Below are 9,909 nucleotides of genomic sequence, written 5' to 3' on the forward strand. Positions count from 1 at the left end.
GGCCCACAAGTCAGCCTCCCACCAAGGTGGGTCCCAGCTAGCAGGGGGAGTATTCATTTTTTTGTGCGTAATAAGGAGGCACTTCCGGTGGGTCCGAGCTGACACCGGGGGAACTTTTTTCCACGAAATACGGTGGCCCGTCCGGTGGGTCCCAGCAGTCAGGGGGAAACGTTTTTTCGTGAAATAAGTTGGCCTGTCCGGTGGGTCCCCGCTGTCAGGTGGAGGAATAATTATTTTGCGCGTAATAAGGAGGCACTTCCTTGCGGCCGCCGTGGACCCAGCTGTCAGCCTCTCCACGTACAGTACTCTTCCGATGGAAGTCGGTAGTTGACCACATTGACCACGCCGCGCCGAGAGCACCAGGACGGTGGACGACGGCGAGGCCTAGGAAGGGGACGACGCGAAGCCAGGGAAGATGCAGCAGTGGAAGCCCGCGCGGAGAGGAGTACAAGGGTTCACTGGTTCGGCTGCGGTGTGAGGCTGTCGTTGCCGCAGAATAATAGGGGGTGTGGGTGAGTGGAGGGATGGCCTGGCCAGCGGTGGGAGTAGTATGGGGGCGGTGAGGCCTCCGCGGCAGCACAGCCGGCCACGGGAGGCAGGAGCAGGCGGCACGACCAGCGCTGCTTTGGGCGGCTGGACCAAGAAGACCAGAGGTTGAAGAAGCACTACGGCCGTTGGATGGACATCGTACGGTCACTGAAGCTAGAATCGTTTATATTGAGTAAGTTGACAAAGCCCTTGGTACGCTCCAACTTAGTAGGCCCACAGGTCAGCCTCCGAAACGGTGCGCCCCAGATGTTAGGGGGAGGAATCATTTTTTGGGCGGCCGAAGCTAAGAATATCCGAGATTGAAGAAGAAGCACGACATCCATTGGATAGACATCCAACGGCCACTGCTGCTAGAACCGTGTGTTGACTATAATAAGTTGACAAAGCCTTGCATACGCGTCAACTTATTTTTTTTAGGGGACGCGTCACTTAGTAGGCCCACAAGTGTGTGGCAGAGAACTTATAGCTCATTTGCGTTTTGTAAGAATGTACACCCCATTTTTGAATTCTAATGGAATTTACAACAGCCCATTTATAGTTTGTTAAAAGTACAACCCATTTTCTAGCTAGGACAACGATTAATAATTTCAACCAACCGTTGAAGACAGAATTCAATAAATTTTCCCACATTTTGATGGGATCCGAAATATTTTTATCCCGAAATTTCTAGTCAGATTAAATATAAATTTGTATTACGTAAAAATCCAACGAAACATTGCGCGCGCAACAATGAAAATTTAAGATTTTCAAAATCCATAAATAATATTTTATAAACTAATTTCGTGTTTGGTGCATTTTTTATAGTTACTGCCCAGTTTTTATAATTACATCCCATTTATTATTTTTTAAAGCCCATTTTCCTGTTAAGCCTAATGCATCCCTCCTAGGAAAGATTTGCAGCCCAGCGGGGCGGAGAATAACAAGTTGACCTTGCTTGGGTATTCCTCAAAAAGACGTATAGCTCGGCTAGCCATTTTCATCTTGAAAAAATTAGTATCTAGGCTGGATATCTAGCCTGGACTAGACGGGCCACAGCCCGCCCAGTTAATACCCTGCTCTCCTCTGAACAACAACGAAATCATCGCCAAGAAAAACTCTGCAGTGCCCACGCCTCAAAAACACAAATACTGCTCGAGCTGCTTGGTCCCAGCTGTCGGCCGCACCTTGTGCAATTCTCTCGTTTATATTGACTACATAGGTTGACAATGGTGTGGGACCGTGATGTCAGGAAACCAGGAGAAAGCAAAAAAAATATAGTTGTACATAATAAGGAGGCACTTGCGTACGTACGACTATGGCCCTAGTGGGTCCCTAGTGTCATCCAGTCAAAATAAAGTCATCTCCTGAATCCTCATGTTCGTTGACGATGTTAACAATGCTCGGCGTCACGGCGAGCGCAACAACTTGAAGGACAACGGAGAGGGCCTCGCGGGCCCTACGGATGGTCTGATACAGCGCCCGCTGCTCATTCAGGAAGCCAGGATCATCGGACACCTATGAGCACCTTCGAGAAACTGAGACGGCATGAAACGGTAAGGCCGCGCTTGGGAGCTCTGTTTATTTCAAACCTGTATTAACATACAAGTGTAATTTACTCGTCATCGGAAACAACACGTAAAATACAGGCGTAATGAAACCGAGGGCCCGAGGTCTGTAAGTAAAACCTGCGGGTTACGCGTGTAATTTGAGAGACCAGTGTATATTTTTACGAGCACTGCTATATGGACGACATTACCAGACGATACATGCATGACGTGCGTATCATGCCATCCATGGGCAAGGCTGAAACAGCAGCTAACGGCTGGATTAGCAATCGTCCGAGTGTCGTTTAGCGTTTTTATCGTGTGTGAAGTACTTCCGATATTTTACTAGTCGAAATCGACCAACCAAGCGCCTTCGCCCGAGACCATCTGCTTTAATTTACAAGCGTCAGTTTTACAAGCGGTTTTGGTTGGAAAACGACGATCCAATCATGGCCTAATATCATGAGTTCGTAAGAAGATCATATGGTTTCACGTCTAACCTACCCGACTTGTCGTATAGGCTATGAATGAAACATCAGACGATGAACTTCTTAAGCACGGAAACAACAAAAGAGGATGATCTTCTTAAAAAGCAAATCACTGGCATTAGATCGACATGCAAAACAATACGAAGCATTATTCTCAGGAGGCACGGTGAACAGCTCGTGATGCCGCATGCCACAACATTCCAAGCTCAACTTTGCAATCAAACACAAGGCCTGGCATTACATAGACAATATTCAGAACAAACTCTTAACACGGGAATATCTCAGCAGAGTAACTATTTACTTCTAAACTGAACACAGGAATAGGAAAAAACACTCGACGCTACTCACGGCAAGGGCGTCCCACTCAAAAATATCAAATGCATGTCTTCTGGCTAACATCAATGAGCAAATTTTGACAAGGTTTTCCAATTCCAATATATTAAACTAACGTCTTCTTGCTAACATCAATGATTAAACTTTGACAAGCTTTTCCCATTCAAAATATGTCATGCCTATGATCGTGGAGTCCTGTCGTACCTTCTTGTACTTGTTTGGGCACTTTTTGCCCAGGGCACTCCACGTGTTGTTAAATTGCCAATGGTATCTGCAGACTAGTCATGTCACCGGTGTCTAATAATACTCTATAAAGCTTCTCGGTCATTCCTTCTGTAATGTAGCGCAAACAGTGACTGCTTCTTTCTGCAAAGTGGAACGACCAGCTGGACCCAGTAATGCAGCAGTTTGCCTTGGACACATTGGCTCCTTTTGTGCAGTTCAACTAAAATCGAAGTCAGAATAAAACCGAGCTTTGATTTTGATATCCCTGTAAGCAACAATAGGTATAAGGCACTGCAAAGGATGGCTCCCACCTCTCTCCTCTCCACCTTGGGCGACTACGATGGCGATTCTAGGGTTTAACCCTACGATCTCCTCCTGGCGATCCCAATGGATGGCCTCCTCCATTGGGATTTTTCCCCCGGCCTTAAGGTCGAGGCACAGGTGCGTGCACGGTTTGGATCTACGGTCCATTTCGTCCCCAACTCCGGCTCCAAGGAATTCTTCCTTGAAGTTTCCTTCTCCTCGGCCTCTTTTCCCCTTTCGGTGGATTCGGTTGGTTTGGCTCTTCAGTCTTGTATTGGAGGGCTTGGTGCGGGTTTCAATGTAGTTCGCTTGGGTGATCGTCATTTCCGGTTCTCTGTGGCATCCAATCGAGTGGGACATTTTATCTTTGGGCTACGGGACCGTATTTGGCCGGACTTTATTTGTCATTTTCATTTGCATCGTGGTATGGATAAGCGCCCCAGGATTCAATCATGGCATACGGATACTGAATTGACTGGTTTGGCTTCTTCACCTGGTCCGGCAATCAAATCTAAATGGTTATCATCTCAACAAAATATGACTATGGATCCTGCATCTATTCCAGTGTTTTTCAGAAATTGGGTTTGATCCCGCCGCCGACGGATTTGCATTCCGGCGAGCCCCCGACCGTGCTCTCTTTTGGTAGTTTTCGGGCTCCGGTTTCTCAGGATAATTTTCGGATTGGATCCATATCCGTACCTATTTCCTCCGATATTCCGGCCAAGTTACCTTCTTTTCGAGGTGAGTTGTTTGTTCGGGGTTTATGGGAGTCCATTCCGGATGATATTCTTTATTCCATATTGGATGGATGGCAGGCTGGTTATGATGATGACAGTGTTCAGCAAATGGTACAAATCTCTTCAGTTCCCACCAAAGATTATATATACAAGCGGCTTAAGCTTTGCTCTTTATGTGATCGGCCTGGTCATGTTGCTGCTTGTTGCAATGGGTTCTTTTATCAGCCTTGTGGGGATGTTTCTGTGCATGACTCCTGTGTTTCTACACGTAATAATTCCAACTTTCATTTGCCATGCAAGGTGGGTCCGGACCATTTAGGCCATCCATGCAATGCGTGTTCTGCAATGGATCACATGACTAGCCTTTGTCCTAGGCTTCGCCGTTGCCCGTTCTGCCTCCATCTGGGTCATGTGGCCCGTAAGCCCAGCTATTGCAATGCTTTACCTCATTTGGTTTGGGCACAAAAATCTTTACCAGTAACAAAATCTGAGAGGATCCTGCCTCGGGGTAAGCTGGAGGCGTCTGTGTTTGGTAATTCTATGGTTGTTGGTATGGCCCGTGTGGCGAGGGATACGCGGGCCCGTTGGATTTGGAAACAGAAACAGAAAATCCCACGCTCCTCGGAAGTGGCCACCGCTCAACGCTTGACGATACGCCTCCCTGGTCAGGGTGTAGTCACTTCAGCCTGCCAAAAACCCCAATCGAGTCAGCCGGCGTCCTCGAGCTCACCACCCCAACCTTCATTGCCCCCGCTTCCACCGATTTCGTGCTGTCCGTCATCGGCGATTCCTCTCTCGGCGGATTCCACACCCCTGACAGCTCCAGCTATGGCAAACTTTCCAGTGCGCCCGTTCGCCTTCGCCCCGGTCGGATCGACCTTCGACCGTGGCCCTGCTCATCGCGTTCAGCGCCATGTCATGGTGGTCGATGATCCGCCCCTCAACCATGACAGGTATGCCATTGTTACCGTCCATCCTCCAGTCCCTGATCATCAAAAGGAGCTCTGGTTGGCCGAGGTCTGTCGCATCATTACTGGGGATCTAGAGTATGATTTGGTGGATGATTTTATTTACCCGTTAGGAATTGGCTGTGTGGTCTTTGCGGATATGGAGAGTCGGGATGCTGCAATTAGGGAGGGACCTCATGCTCTGTCTGAGGATTCTACTTTTTCTCTGGTACCTCATGATGAAGGCCTCAATATGCGCATGCCTGCTTTTGAATATGAGGTTTGGGTTATGTTTCTAGCTTTCCCTATGGATTACCAGACTGAGCACTATATTCACAAGGCAGTTTCTAACTTTGGAAAGCTCCTGGTGTGGCCACGTCCGGGTTTCAACAAAGCTCGAGTTCTGGTTAAATGCCATATCAAAGATGTGGCTGAAGTGCCACATAGCCTGTTGGTTACCAGGGTCGGTTTGCTACCAGGGCTTGCTCGATCCTGGTCTGTACCAGTGTATGTTCTGAATGGCAGGAATACTATTCCTAATTTAGTTGGCAAGATGCTCCTCCGCTTCTGAATGCATCACCCCACCCTTATGAGCTTCCCTACTACACCCTCATGCAGCAAGCACGAATTGATGAGATGGCTGCCCAAGAGGCTCTGAATGATGCAGCATGGCACGCCCCAGAACCGGCCCAGGTGCAATTCCAGGATAATGGTTGGCCTGTGTGGCCTGTGGTTCCCCCGCCATACACAGGGTTCAGCTTCAGAACGTTCTTCCAGTACGATGGACCGTCTCTGATGGATGGGGTGGATCCTGAAATCAATATCCAGGATGATTTGTCGGATGTTTGGTCCTCTGACTTAGAGTTTCAAGCAGTGGAAGCTCTGGCGGATGGTTTTGTGCTTGGGAATCCTACTGCACGCCTTGCATTCGTCAGAGCTGGAGGAAATTCAGCTAGTTTCTTTGTGACTGTCGATCATGATTTGTTGCTCTGGATAGGAGGGATGCTTAAACGCATATATACGCCAGCCCTAGCCTTTCAGACATCTGAGGCTGTTATGTTTCCCCTCAATCCTTTCAAGTTTATACAGAACCAGTTGAATGTTGCTGTCTCTATCTGGCTGGAGGGCATAGTCCCAGAGCGTGATGTTCTGACAGAGGTGTTCAGTTCAATATTTCAGATGGGGGCTGCCATCATCCCGTCGTCTTGGCTGCAGGAGGCCACTGAATGCAGATCTTCAGCGTTTGACACTGAGTGGGGGAGGGCGGCTTGTTCTCCTGGTCTTAAGGAGCTTTCAAGACTTGCCCCCCAAGATGCAGCCTTACATCCAGTCACCCTATCTGCTCAAGTGTCGGCTCTTCAGGTGATTGCTTCTACTTCTCTTTATAATGCCTCTCAGTCCCGCAATGTGCTTGTGCCTCTCGACACAACCACTGTCAGAAGAAGTACTCGTTCTACTAAGTATGATGGTTTCAAGATCAACCACGTCTCTGATATCAAACGCTCAAAGTCACGGGTGAAACCACGCGAAACTTCTTTTATCACAGCTGTTTCTTTGGCTGCTACCACCGTGCAGGTTCAGTCTGATGATTGCCCCCCTCCTATGACGATTGAAGATCTTCAACAGATGGGCAAATGCTGCGGTATTGCGCAGGAGGCTCTTTCCCCCGAGAAGCTGCTGGATGATCAGCGCTCGTCCACGGGAGCTGGAGACTGAACTTCTGCTGGTTCATGAATAAGTCGTGGAATGTTTTGTCGTGGAACATCCGGGGCATCAACTCTGATGCTAAAACTTTGGCTCTCAGAAATACTATCGATACTAGTGGTTGCTCTGTGATATGTATCCAGGAAACAAAGCGTGAATCTTTTGATCTGGCATTTATTAAAACTTTCTGCCCTAAGCGGTTTGATAAATTTGTGTTTGCTCCATCTGTGGGTGCCTCGGGTGGTCTTATTATTATTTGGAATAGCTCCGTGTTTGTGGGCACTCCTTGGTACGTTGATTCGTTTGCTGTGGGTGTCTCTTTTGTTGCTACCCAATCCAGTGACTCGTGGAAATTGATCAATGTTTACGGTCCATGTTCTGGTCAGCGTCGGCTGGATTTTACTAATTGGTTATTTGACCTACATATACCTGATGATGAGAACTGGTTGATCCTCGGTGATTTCAATTTTATTCGTTCCACAACTAACAGAAACAAACCTGGGGGTGACGCTGCGGACATGCTGCTTTTTAATGAAATTATTAGAGCACAGTCTCTGATGGAATTACCAGTGAAGGGCCGAACATATACCTGGAGTAATATGCAAGACGACCCCCTACTTGAACAGCTTGACTGGTTCTTCTCGTCCTCTTGCTGGACCACTTCGTTTCCAAATACAATGGTCTTGCCATTAGGAAAACCGGTGTCCGATCATATTCCCTGTGTGGTTACAATTGAGTCCTCTATCCCCAAGTCCAAACTCTTCCGTTTTGAGAACTTTTGGATTAATCATTCTGGGTTTATGGAGGTGGTGGCCGCTTCCTGGTCCAAGGCATGCCATGCACCGAATGCTGCCACCCGCATTTGCAAAAAACTGAAAACTCTGAGGTATGATCTCAAGAGATGGAGCAGGGATATCTCAAAGCTGAAAATCATCATTCAGAACTGTAACGAAGCGTTAGTTACGATGGATAATCTCGAGGACAAAAGACCTCTATTTATCCAGGAATCAAATTTCCGGAAAATTTTGAAATCTCACTTGCAGACATTGTTACAGTTTCAGAATGAATACTGGAGGAAAAGATGCACGATCAGATTCTTCAGATTTGCGGATGAAAATACCAAACTCTTTCAATCTCTGGCCACGGAGAGATACAGACATAACTCTATCGCCATGCTTCGGGATGGCGATGTGGAAATACATGACCATGTTGGCAAGGAAGGGGTGTTGTTCAAAACTTATAAGGAACTGTTGGGTTCCTCTAAACCCACTCACATGCGCTTTGATCTTTCCAGAATCATCCGTCGGATTGAGGGACTGGAGCACTTATCGGCACCTTTTTCCAATGAAGAGATTGACACTGTTATTAAGGAAATGCCGAGTGATCGGGCTCCAGGTCCTGATGGGTTTAATGGTTGCTTCCTTAAGAGCTGCTGGCCGATCATCAAGTCGGACTTCTATGAGATGTGTCATGCATTTCATGCTGGAGGGCTAGATATAACCAGTATTAGTGAGGGGTATATTACATTGATCCCAAAGAACTCTTCTCCAGAAACTGCAAATGATTATACACCAATTACTTTACTGAATTGTTGTCTGAAAATCATCACTAAGATCTTGGCAAATCGGCTACAGAAAGTCATCCTCAAGATCATACACAGAAATCAGTACGGTTTTCTCAAAGTGAGCACTATTCAGGATTGCCTAGCGTGGTCGTTTGAATATATCCATCAATGCCATACCTCAGCGAGGGAAAACATCCTCCTCAAGCTAGACTTTGCCAAGGCGTTTGACACTATTGAGCATGCCCCCATGATGGAGATTATGAAACACATGGGTTTTGATGACAAATGGCTTGGATGGATGAACACGATCTTTGGCTCGGGGGTTTCTTCTGTACTCCTTAATGGAGTCCCTGGTCGAAAATTCAACTGTAAATGTGGAGTGCATCAGGGGGACCCTCTCTCACCGTTGATCTTTGTCCTTGCGGCTGACCTCCTACAAGCAGCAGTTAACGATGCTTTTACTCGAGGGCTGCTTGATCTTCCTCTCCCTCGTGACAGGGCGGGTGATTTCCCAGTTGTCCAATACGCTGATGACACGATTTTAGTTATGCAGGCATGTCCTGTGCAGGCTGCCCGTATGAAAGCTATCCTAGAAGATTATGCTACTTCCATTGGACTGAAGATCAATTTTCAGAAATCAACTCTCATACCCATCAACATTGATCACCGACGTGCTTGTGAACTGGCTGGGGTTTTTGGTTGCTCTGTTGGTTCCATGCCCTTCACATACCTCGGCCTGCCAATGGGCACGACGAGGCCCAGTGTCCTTGATCTTATGCCGCTGGTTCATGCAGTTGAACGGAAGACATCCACTGCACTGTCACTGATGTCATCCGGAGCTAAACTGACCTTGGTCAATTCAGTTGTGACTTCGATGCTGATATATGCAATGTGCACGATCAAGATACACCCAAAGGTGATTGAACATCTGGACAAGCTGCGTAGACATTGCCTCTGGGCTAAAAACTCCGATGATGGGGTCAAAAATAACTCTCTTGCGGCCTGGGAGCTTGTCTGCCGCCCAAAACACTGCGGAGGCCTTGGAGTTATTGATCTTAAAACACAGAATGCAGCCCTCCTCCTAAAATATCTTTTCAAATTCTATAATCATGAAGATGTTCCCTGGGTGGAGCTTGTTTGGGATGCCTACTACCGAAACAAGATACCACATGCATCTGAGGCGGTGGGTTCTTTCTGGTGGAGAGATGTAATGCAACTCAGTGGGATATTCCGAGGGATCACTAAAGTCACCCCCGGGGATGGCTCTAGTGCTCTGTTCTGGAAAGATGTTTGGTTTGATAATACCCAAGATTCCCCATTAATGGATATATACCCACGAGCCTTTTCGTTTTGTTTGAATGAGGACGACTCCATTGCTAAGGTTCTTACTGCAACTGACCCTTCCATGATTTTTAGTCTTCCTCTCTCGACCCAGGCGAGAGAAGAAATCAAAGAGATCCAGGAGGGGTTGCCACAAAACCGGCTGGCCGCCGGTAACTGTGATGTCTGGGAATGCTTGCTCGGGCGTTTTTCGTC

The sequence above is a fragment of the Aegilops tauschii genome, chromosome 7, assembly GCF_002575655.3.
Source record: "Aegilops tauschii subsp. strangulata cultivar AL8/78 chromosome 7, Aet v6.0, whole genome shotgun sequence".
NCBI lineage: Eukaryota > Viridiplantae > Streptophyta > Magnoliopsida > Poales > Poaceae > Aegilops > Aegilops tauschii.